This window comes from Gossypium arboreum, chromosome 8 (assembly GCF_025698485.1).
Source record: "Gossypium arboreum isolate Shixiya-1 chromosome 8, ASM2569848v2, whole genome shotgun sequence".
Classification (NCBI taxonomy): Eukaryota; Viridiplantae; Streptophyta; class Magnoliopsida; order Malvales; family Malvaceae; genus Gossypium; species Gossypium arboreum.
The window spans coordinates 115,058,113-115,068,558 of NC_069077.1; the positions used below are offsets into that span (position 1 = coordinate 115,058,113).

Sequence of the window (10,446 nt, forward strand, 5' to 3'; positions counted from 1 at the left end):
TTGAGACTTGCACACGCCCGTGCTCTTTGGGCGTGTTGGTGTACACGACTGTGTCACATGGTCCTGTCCTACTTTGTTCGCTTCTCCCACAGCCGTGTTCAAATGCGTACGCCCGTGTTGTTTTATTAGTCTTGAGCACGGATGGTGGGCACGGGCGTGTCACAGGCCCATGCTAAATTCTCAGTTCAACCACGGTTTACAGACATGGGCGTGTTGCACGCATTTGTTGGTTTGAAAGCTTGCCTATGGCCACGTTGCACGATCGTGGCCACTTATCGCATCCCGTGTTAAGGAAAAATTTTGCCCTGTTTTCACACGGCCGTATCGTACGACCGTGTCTCCTTCCATGGTATGAGCATGGACTAAGGCATGCCCATGTGCCCGACCGTGTGGATTAGAAAACCTGTGTTTCAATGATTCAGTTAGTGATTGGATGTTAAAAACTAAAATTTTAAAGAGGTTAACATCGTTAGTGCTCAGGTTGCCTCCCGAGAAGTGCTTATTTATAGTCTAAGCTCAACTTACCTTTCTGGTGCATGGTCATGGTGGTGCAAGGATTTTACACTCCTCATCCTTGCTATCAGTTTTATCAACATAAGGTTTAAGACGAGTACTATTTACCTTAAAACTGCTGAATTTGGGATGAATTACCTCGACTGTACCATATGGGAAAATACTGAATACTGTAAGAGGGATTGCTCCGTTAGGTTTAGAAGTGGCAATATTAGAGTCTGCTGTATCTAGTAGTACTTTGTCTTAAACCTTAAGTTAATTTGGTGCGATATTGAGCTCGTCATGGCTTGGTTTTGGTTTATCGCGTGTCCTCGGTTTATGTGTCTGCCATTCATCTAGTTCCTCGATTTGTAGCCTTCGTTCTTCATAGATAGGTCCTTTGTTGTTGCTTGAGCATGGCTCATGTAGGTTCTTTGAACTTATTTCCTGCAAAGTAGGTTGCACCACATGGTCAATTTTAGTAGAATGATTTATACAACCACCTTCAATTTTTGATATGTTACTAATATTACGAGCTTGAACGGTGATTGTTTTGTCTCCCACAAGAAGTGTGACTTCACCTGTGCCAACATCAATTATTTTTTTAGTGGTTGCTAAAAAGGGCCTCCCTAAAATTAAAGGAACGTTACTATCCTCCTCTATGTCTAGAACAACGAAATCAACTAGGAATATAAAATTTTCAATTTTAACGAGTACATCATCAATAATCCCCCTAGGAAATCTGATTGTTTTATCGGCTAATTGAATACTCATCCTATTTTGTTTGTGTTTCCCAAGACCTAGTTGCTTAAACATTTTGTAAGGCATGACATTGATACTAGCCCTTAAATCAGCCAAAGCATTATTAACATCTAGGCTACCAATTAAATAGGGAATCGTAAAACTCCATGGATCTTTTAATTTGTTGGCCAGCTTATTCTATAGTATAGCTGAGCAAACCGCATTTAGCTCTACATGCGATGCCTCATCCAACTTCCGCTTAATTGTTAAAATCTCCTTTAATAATTTGACTACATTTGGCATCTGCTAAAGAGCTTCAATAAACGGTAAGTTAATATGTAATTTCTTTAATAATTTAAGGAATTTACTGAATTTTTTGTCTGCGCGGTCTTTCCTTGTCGCATTGGGGTATGGCACACAAGGTTTGTACTCTTTACTTATCGATTTTTGGTCATTGTGGTCCACCTCACCTTTACCTTTACTTACTACAGTTTCTTGCTCGATTTTGGTTCAGGTGCAACTAACCCTTCCTCATCTTGAATGGTAATTGCATTGAGTTGCTCCCTTGGGTTAGATTTAGTGTTACTCGGCAAGCTACCTTGTGGTCGTTCAGATATCAATTTAGTGAGCTGACCTATCTAAGTTTTGAGCCCTTGGATCAACCCTTGTTGATTTTTAAGTGCTGTCTCGATATTTTGGAAACGAGTTTCTGACACCGAGATGAATTTTGTTAGCATCTCCTCAAGGTTCAGCTTTTTCTCTTACTTGTAAGGTTGTTGTTGGAAGCCTGAAGGTGGTAGTGGTCTCTGATTCCCTTGGCCTCCCCATGAGAAATTTGGGTGGTTCCTCCATCCTGCATTCTAAGCACTATAAGGATTATTCTGAGATTGAGGATTATTACCCATGTAATTTAATAGCTCGTTCTCCATGTTGTGGCCATAGTGTGGGTATTCTGAATTGCTTAATCCACCTCCACCTGCTTCGCACTGCATTACTGGGTGAAACTGTGAAGAACCAAGAAAATCGTCAATTTTTCTGTTCAAAAGTTCTACCTGATTAGAGAGCATGGTGACCGAATCGACGTTAAAAACAATGACTGTTTTCGTTGGTTTTATCCTCATGACTTGCCACTGATAATTATTTAGTGATATCTCTTCTATAAATTCATAAGCATCCTCAGGTGTCTTATTATTGATAGTTCCACTAGCGGCTACGTCAATCATCTGTCTAGTCGAAGGATTTAGGCCATTATGAAACGTTTGAACCTGTAGCCAGGGTGGTAACCCATGGTAAGGGCACCTTCGCAAAAGGTCCTTGTATCTCTCCCATGCATCATAGAGTGTTTCTAAATCCATCTGCACAAAAGAGGAGATATCATTATGTAATTTGGCTATTTTAGCCGGTGGAAAATATTTTAATAAAAATTTATCGGTCATTTGTTCCCAACTGGTGATTGGCCCTCGTGGTAACGAGTTCAACCACTATTTAGCTTTGTTCTTCAATGAAAAAGGGAATAACCGAAGGCAAATAGCATCATCTGAAATGCCATTGATCTTAAAAGTGTCACAAAACTTTAAGAAATTTGCCAAATGAGCGTTTGGGTCCTCGTCCTGCAAACCATCAAACTGAACAAACTGTTGGATCATTTGAATGGTGTTAGGTTTTAGTTCAAAATTATTTACAGCAACAACAGGCCTAACTATGCTCAATTCAATTCCAGTTAAAGTAGGTTTAGCATAATCATATATAATACGTGGAGTAGGATTCTAATTAGCAGCAATCGCAGGAGGTAGTGGATTTTTTTGGTTTTCAGCCATCTCCTCGGTTGTGGTTGAAGTATCATCCTCTTGCTCTTCCCCTATGTATCTTAAGCTTCGCCTTATTTCTCTTCAGTTTCTACAAACTGTGCGATCGAGCTCACTATCAAACAATAATGGTCCCGACGCGTTTCTTCTAGTCATGCACTATAAAAACCTACCAGGAACAACTAAAGGAAAAAAAATAAAAATTTAAATTGCAAATAAAGTAAAATGGCTAAACTAATAAAAATTGAGTGTTCCTAATATCCTAGTTCCCCGGCAACGGTGCCAAAAACTTGATACGTGATATTCGTGACGGGTTTTAAAAATTTATAATTAATCATCTTGAAACTAACTATTATCATGATGAAGGCAAGTGTACCTATCGAATAGTAGTATAGCTTTAGTAAGATCGGATTGTCGAACCCAAAGGAACCAAGAGTACTAGTAATGACTTTCTTTTTATTATCTAGCCTAAAAATTAAGGGATTTGTTTATTTAAACTACTTAACTAAACTAAGGGTGCACAAAGAGAAAATTGGGAGAAAGATTTTGGGAAAACTTGATTGATTAAGAAAATACCCAAGGAAAAATCCACCTAGACTTCACTTGTTATTTGATTCTGAATCAGATGATTTATTCATTTGACTTGATCTATGGATCCCCTTATTAGGTTTCACCCTAATCTGGCAAAATCTTGTCACCCTATCTCTAGGCGTGCAATCAACTCCGCTTAATTTTGACAAATATACTCTTAGACAGAGACTTTTTCTCCTCTGAATAAGTGCATTAACTTGAATCAATATCCTAGAATATTAAAACAAGAATCAAGAACACATAATTAAGAACAAGTCAAATATTTATCATACAATTTAGATAATAATAACAAGATCCATCTTAGGTTTCATTCTGCTTAGGTATTTAGGGGGTTTAGTTCATATTTATAAAAGAAAACATCTCAGAAGAATAATGAATACAAAACATAAAGAAAACCCAAAACCCCTAAATGGAAATTGAAGGGAGATCTTCAGTCTTGATGATGAATTCGGCTTCTGAGATGGACCAATCGGCTTCCCTTGAGTAATTCCTTGCCTCCTACTCCGTGTCTCTATTCTAAGTGCCTCCTCAGGTGTTTAAATAGGTTTTAGAATGCTTAAGAGCCCTCGAAAGTGGCCTTTTCCGAATAGGACTATACTTGGGCTCGGCAGGGACAGGCCCGTGTGCGATTGCTCCAGCCCTGGTCAAGCCTGTTAAATAGGCACGGACGTGTAGTCTACCGATGTAAGTCGTGCTTCGATCCTTCCAAATGGACACGGCCGTGTGGCTTACCCGTGTGAGGAAGTCCAGGCCGTGTTGATTTCCCATGTAGGTCCATTTTCTCTGTTTTCAGCCCGTTTCTCTCTCTTTTTACTCTCCTATGCTCACCTAAGTATAAAACATGAAATTAAGGAATTAGGAGCATCAGATTCACCAAATCTAAGGAGAAATCATCCATAAATGTGCTAAGCATGGGATAAAAATATGTATAAATTAGGGTTTATCAGCAATTAAGTTCTAATTACTCAAAATCATCAAAAATTCCAATACAAAATATGTTAATCTAAAACATATCTTTTATTTTTCATCATCAAAAAACAAAAATCATGAGCTATCAACAATGGCACAACTCAAAATATTCACCAAAATCAAAAAGTAAAGCATGGGTCTTGAAGACTACTAAGCAACGATCTCAAAAACGTAGAAATTATGAAAAATTGAGCTAAACTTGTACCTTAATCAAGCTTGAATACCATCGAACCCTAACTTGTTTTTTCTTTTTCCTTCTTCTTTAAGTTTCGACCAAGAGAAAAGGTAATATGAAAACCTTATTTTAATTTGATATAAGTTATAATATATAATAACATATAGTAATATTTTATTTAATTATTTATTTAACTTTAATAAAATTATAACAAAGCCATATGACATATGTCTAGTACCGTCCACTTATTCTCTTAATGGGTAAATTGAAAATTTAAGGCTTCCTTTAAAAAGCCACGTACAATTTAGCCCTTTTTAGAAAAACCACTGAATTTTCATTTTACGCGATTAAGTCCTTTTATTTAATCAGACACCTAAACAACAAAATTAAATCACAAATTTTCACAGATATAAATTCACACAAAATAAACATAGAAAATATTTTTTTAATTATTTTTTTGACTCGGATTTGTGGCTCCGAAACCACCATTCCGATTAGGGTCTAGATCAGGCTGTTACAACTCTCCCCCTTTAGGGATTTTCGTCCCCGAAAATCTTACCAGTGAATTGGTTCGGATAACGTTCCTTCATTGTATTCTCTGGCTCCCATGTTGCTTCCTCAACTCTATGCTTATGCCACAATACTTTAACTAATGAAATCTTCTTAATCCATAACTCTTTAATCTCACTAGTTAAAATACGAATCGGTTCTTCTTCGTAGGTCATATCAGGCTGAATTTCAATCTCAGACGGGCTGATCACATGGGAAGGGTTAGATCGATATCTCCAAAGCATCGAAACATGGAATACGTTGTGGATCTTTTCTAACTCAGATGGCAATGATAATCTATAAGCAACTGGCCCAATACGCTCTACTACCTCGTACGGTCCAGTAAACCTCGGGCTCAGTTTGCCTTTGCGACCAAACCTGAGTATTTTCTTCCACGATGAGACTTTCAAAAAGACTTTATCTCTGATTTGAAACTCTATATCTTTACGTTTCAAGTTCGCATAAGACTTCTGATGATCTGATGCTGCTTTCAAGCTTTCATGGATCACTTTCACCTTCTGTTTAGTTTCTCTTATCAAGTCAACCCCGTGTATCTTATTTTCACTAAGCTCAGTCCAGTACAATGATGTACGCCATTTATGACCATACAAAGCTTCATAAGGTGCCATTTTGATACTCGATTGATAGCTGTTATTATACGCAAATTCAATCAGAGGTAGATATCTTTCCCACGAACCTTTGAACTCGAGAATGCAACATCTCAACATATCCTCAAGTATCTGAATGATTCGCTCGGACTGGCCATCTATTTACGGATGGAAAGCCATACTGAAATATAATTTCATACCTAGTGCATCTTGCAGTTTCTTCCCAAACGCGATGTAAACCTCAGATCTCGATCCAAAACAATGGATATAAGCACAGCATGTAATCTCACATTCTGAGAAACATACAATTTAGCTAGCTTATCAAGTGAGTAGTCTGTACGTATCGAAACAAAATGAGCCGATTTAGTCAATCTATCAACAACAACCATATTGCATCTTTCTTGCTCGGTGTCAATGGTAGACTAGATACAAAATCCATCATAACTTTGTCCCACTTCTATTCAGGTATCATAATCGGCTGAAGTAACCTTGAAGGTATCTGATGCTCGGCTTTTACTTGTTGATAAACTAAACATCTTACAACAAAGTCAGAGATGTCTCGCTCCATACCATGCCACTAGTAAAGCTGTTTCAAATAATTATTCATCTTTGTACTACCTAGATGAACAGATAATTGACTACTATGAGCTTCATTCAAAATCATCTGAATCAACTTTGAATTCCTCGGAATGTATATTCAATTTCTGAATCTCAGACAGTCACGAGTATGAACTTTGAAATCTGAATCAGCTTCCGTCTCACACTGAACTTGTTTTGCAATCAATTCATTATCAACCTTCTGGGCATCACATATTGGTTGAACAAATAACGATTTTACCTTTAATTCAACTACTATCGAACCATCATCAGACATGGCCATATGTGTATTCATTGGTTGCAAAGCAAATAGTGATTTCTGGCTTAAAGCATCAGCAACAACATTAGCCTTTCCTGGGTGGTAATCAAGTACAAGCTTGTAGTCTTTTAGTAATTCTAACCATCGACATTGTCTCAAATTCAGATCTTTTTGAGTCATCAAATATTCTAGGCTTTCGTGATCAGAATAGACATGACATTTCTCACCGAAGAGATAGTGACGCCAAATTTTCAGGGCAAAAATAATAGCTGCTAATTCTAGGTCGTGTGTAGGATAGTTCTTTTCATGCGGCTTCAACTGTCTCGAGGCATAAGCTATCACTCTGCCTTCCTGCATCAGAACACAGCCCAAACCATTTAATGATGCATCACTATAAATAACAAATTTTTTACCCGATTTTGGCTGAACTAGTACAGGAGCTTTAGTCAAAAGGGCTTTCAACTGATCAAAGCTTTTCTGGCACTTCTCTGACCACTCGAACTTAACATCTTTCTACAACATCTTTGTTATCGGGGTTGCAATCATAGAAAAACCTTTCAAAAACCATCTATAATAACTAGTAAGTCCCAGAAAGCTTTGGACCTTAGAAACATTCTTCAGAGGCTTCCAATACAATACAGCTGAAATTTTGCTCAGATCAACCTGAATACCTACTGCCGATACTACATGACCTAGAAAACTAACTCACTTAACCAGAACTCACATTTACTGAATATCGCATACAACCGCTTATCTTGCAATGTCTGTAATACAAGTTTCAAATGTTCAGCATGTTCAGCTTCACTACGAGAGTAGATCAGAATGTCATTTATAAACACAACCACGAACCGGTCCAGATGCGGTCTGAAGATCCAATTCATCAAATCCATGAAAACAGCAGGTGAGTTAGTGAGTCCGAAAGGCATAACCAAAAACTCATAGTGTCCATACCTCGTTCTAATAGCTGTCTTTGGCACATCTGAATCTTTAACTCACAGTCGATAGTAGCTTGATCTCAAATCTAACTTCGAAAATATTGTGGCCCCTTTTAGTTGGTCAAACAGATCATCAATCCGTGGCAACAAATACTTATTCTTTATAGTCACCTTATTAAGCTGTCTGTAATCGATGCACATTCTCATAATTCCATCCTTCTTTTTCACAAACAACACAGGTGCACCCCATAAAGAGAAACTCGGCCGCGTGAAACCTCTATCTGTCAATTCTTGCAACTGAGCTTTAAATTCTTTTAATTCTATAGGTGCCATTCTGTAAGGGGCTATGGATATCGGAGTCATCCCTGGCATTAACTTAATACCAAAATCTATCTCCCGAATAGGTGGCAAACTCGGTAATTCCTCTGGAAATACATCTGGATACTCACATACAACAGGTACCAATTCAATGTTTCTTTCTACCGTTTTACTATCGAGCACGTAGGGAAAATAAGCTTCACACCCTTTTCTCACATATTTTTGAGCTAGCATCAAAGAAATCACTGCTAGTAAACCATACAAATCACTAGATTCAATCAGAATAACTTCATCATTCTGGCTTCGTAGGTCAATGGTCTTTCTTTTGTAGTTCACAACAGCATCATGTAAAGTCAACCAATCCATACCCAGAATTATGTTGAACCCATCAAATGGAAATAACATTAAATCAGCCGGAAAGCATAGATCTCGAACCATCAAAGGGCAATTCTTACACATTTTATGAACCATGACACACCGGCCCAAGGGGCTTGACACTCTAATCACAAACTCAGCAGACTCAACAGGTAGAGTCTTGCTGAATACTAATGTCTCACATACATAAGAATGAGTAGAACCAGGATCAATCAATGCAATTACATTAGTATCATAAAGAGTGAATGTACCAGTAATGACATCTGGGGACGAAGCCTTCTCTCGTGCACGTATAGCATAGGCTCTAGCAGGTGCACGAGCCTCAGATCTGTTTGCTGTATTTCTATTTCCTCTCTGACTGCCACTTGCATTACTTACATTACTCGGTGGTCTACTCCGAGCCGCAGTATTACCTAACCTTGTTTTTTGCATTGGATTCTCTTCAGCTAACCCTGGGCAATCTCGAATGAAATGATCTATCGATCTACATTTAAAACAGGTCCGATCATGTAATCTGAAACTGCCAGGATGTCATTTTCCACAATGCTCACACTCAGGTCGATTAAATCTAACATTACCCACAGTGGCTACTGAGGTAGCTCTCGAGCTAGGAGGTGGTCTATTCTGATCCCGTCTGGAGCAACCCGAAGTGGCTCTAGAATGATTGAAATCATCTGGAGACTTCTTTGATGTTGACTAGACTGGCTTACTGAATGATCTCTTACGCGAGTCTTTAGCTTCAAAATTAGCTTTCTTTTTCTCTCTGTAGAGCTCTTCGGCTTTGCAGGCTCGCTCAACAAGTACCACAAACTCTTTTATCTCAAGTATGTCAGCTAATAATTTAATATCTTCATTCAACCCATCTTCAAATATTTTACAGATTATGGCTTAAGTAGAAACATGCTCTCGGGCATACCAGCTGAGTCTCATGAATTTCCGCTCATTCTCTGTCACTATCATCCTACCCTGTTTCAGCTCTAGAAATTCTTTACGCTTTAGGTCGATAAATCTCTGACTAATATATTTCTTACGGAACTCAGTTTGAAAGAATTCCCAGGTCACCTGCTCTCTCGGAACTATTGAAACTAGGGTATTCCACCAATAATATGCTGTGTCTCGAAGTAAAGTAATGGCACATTTTAAACATTTATCACGAGTACAGGACAACTCATCAAACACACGGATGGTATTATCAAGCCATAACTCAGCCCGCTTAGCGTCATCATCAACAGTGGCTTTAAACTCTTCAGCTCCATATTTATTGATTTTATTGACAGATGGTCTATTCAATCTCAATGGATTACTTACTTGAGGTACAACAGGCATAGAAGATGGATTAATCGGGGGTGGAGTGTAACACCCCGAAAATTTTGCTTTCACCGAGCTCAGTCCAAAACAATGGTGTACGGCATTTACGACCGTACAAAGCCTCGTAGGGTGCCATCTTAATACTTATTGAAAACTATTGTTGTAAGCGAATTCAATCAAAGGCAAATACCGTTCCCATGAACCACTGAACTCGAGGATGCAACATCTCAACATATCCTCAAGTATTTGAATTATCCGCTCGGATTGACCATCGGTTTGGGGGTGAAAGGCGGTCTTTGAAATGCAACTTGGTACCCAAAGCTTCTTGCAACTTCTTCCAAAATCGTGAGGTAAATCTCGGATCTCTATCCAAACCACGATGGAAATAGGCACCTGTGTAATCTCACAATCGAGAAGCGTACAATTCGGCTAGTTTGTCCATTGAAAAATCCGTACGTACGGGGACAAAGTGAGCCGACTTAGTCAATCTATCTACCACGACCCAAACCGCATCCTTCTTACTCGCTGACAATGGTAGTCCGGATACAAAGTCCATTGTGACTCGATCCCATTTCCACTCGGGTATCGTGATCGACTGAAGTAATCCTGAAGGCATTTGATGTTCCGCTTTCACTTGTTGACATATTAAACATCTCGAAACAAAGTCAGAGATGTCTCGTTTCATACCATGCCACCAAAACCGACGTTTCAAATCGTTGTACAT

General features: G+C 38.6%; 1 non-coding gene across 1 annotated transcript; it reads left to right on the forward strand.

The window, feature by feature from the left end:
* Positions 1-2,514: 2,514 nt before the first annotated feature.
* LOC128279566 (small nucleolar RNA R71) lies at positions 2,515-2,620 on the forward strand. The gene has a single exon (XR_008269768.1). It is a non-coding gene; the product is annotated as a small nucleolar RNA R71 (small nucleolar RNA).
* Positions 2,621-10,446: the final 7,826 nt, after the last annotated feature.